The 1456-nt window shown below is 56.0% G+C and overlaps 1 protein-coding gene across 2 annotated transcripts in view; it reads right to left on the bottom strand.

The window, feature by feature from the left end:
• unc13c (unc-13 homolog C (C. elegans)) overlaps positions 1-1193 on the bottom strand; it is a 122062-nt gene extending 120869 nt beyond the window's left edge. For both annotated transcript variants that reach the window (XM_030377289.1, XM_030377290.1), the window contains exon 1: positions 390-1193. The gene's annotated coding sequence lies outside the window, so the exon portion shown is untranslated. The remainder of the gene's footprint in view (positions 1-389) is intronic.
• Between the last annotated feature and the right edge of the window lie 263 nt (positions 1194-1456).

The raw sequence follows: 1456 nt of genomic DNA, 5'->3' as shown, positions 1-1456 counted from the left end.
TCAAAATAGCGCCCTTATTTTGGCTGGCAGGACAAGACGTCTCAGTGCCCTGACTCAATGAGTAGTAGCTTTCCCCGTTGACGTTGTGGTGAAAAAACAGACACCAAAAAAGGAAAATAAAGCCAAATCTGGCGCTTCATGACATATCGACCAATGCACGGGTAAACTGGTACGATCACATGAAACGGCAGGCCTATTGATCACTGGCCCGTTCTATGCCATCGATAGCACAAACCTCCAATGCCAACCCAACCTGTGTATGTCTTTTAAGATGCATTTTGGGTATTGCACAGACTAGAGACGGAAGGGGAGCAACAAGACGAGAATTGGCTGAGGTCATCCTCGGCGTGCAGACACGCTATCACTCACACGGACCGCGATGCACATACCTGGGACTGGTGGGAATCCTCTTGAGGCTAGAACACCGGCTGGGCTGAGCAGAGCGACCTGTGTGAAGCTAATCCCCGGGTGCAGCGAGTGTCGGGCGCGATGATGTGAGGAGCGGCAGAGACACGGCGCTGGATGAGAGGGGAGGGGACAGCGGCTCCGTGCGCAGCTGCCTGCTAATACCCGCGCTCACAGCGTCGCTCCGTGTCCGCGAGACACATTCCAAAGCCCTGCCTCCCGAACCCCGAGAACCGAGCGACTGTCCTCCATCCCTGCTTCCGTATCTTCTTCGCCCGCTCCGCTTCTCCTCCCCGATGACTCGATGATGGTTAAAAAGAAGAAAAAAAGATCCGGCGATGCTCTCTTTAATCCCGCTGCACGTCCAAGAAGACGTGCCTCTGGATCCGAGTACACACGCGCTCGCGCACGCACACACTCCCTCACTCACTCGCTCACTCACTCACACACACACGTCTATCCATGCATCCATGTATCCATGCATGCACGCATGCACGCACGCACGGTTGAGAGAGACTGTCACCGCACGAAGTGTCTGGTCCACATTCGGTGGCGGCAGACGGGGAGGTGGTGGTGCTGAGGACGGGAGAATGGCGCTCCCACGACCTGCACCCGGGCGGACTCCCTTCCTCCGCCGAAGATGGACTGTATTCCCTCGGAGAAAAACCTAGCGCCTCTCTAGACTATAGTCTCTTACTAGTGTCTTACTACTGTAGCTGTGCTCACTGATCCGGACTGAGAGGAATGAGCTCAGAGCCATGCAGCCCCACATACATAAAGCACGAGACGCCCAGAGTGGTAGCAAATGAGAGAGAGGCAGAGAAAAAGGGGAGAGGGAGGGGTGCGCGGAGAATCGCTGGGGGGACGCGCGTGTGTGTGTGTGTGTGTGTGTGTGTGTGTGTGTGTGTGTGTGTGTGTGTGTGTGTGTGTGTGTGTGTGTGTGTGTGTGCGTGCGTGCGTGCGTGTGTGCGTGTGTGTGTGTGTGTGTGTGTGTGTGTGTTTGGGTGTGCGCGCGGCGCGGCAGTGCGCATGCACAAGTATGCATGCATTT

Source organism: Gadus morhua, chromosome 14, assembly GCF_902167405.1.
Source record: "Gadus morhua chromosome 14, gadMor3.0, whole genome shotgun sequence".
NCBI classification, from domain to species: domain Eukaryota; kingdom Metazoa; phylum Chordata; class Actinopteri; order Gadiformes; family Gadidae; genus Gadus; species Gadus morhua.
The sequence above is the reverse complement of the archived record's forward strand: the minus strand, read 5'-3'. Positions and strand labels throughout refer to the sequence as shown.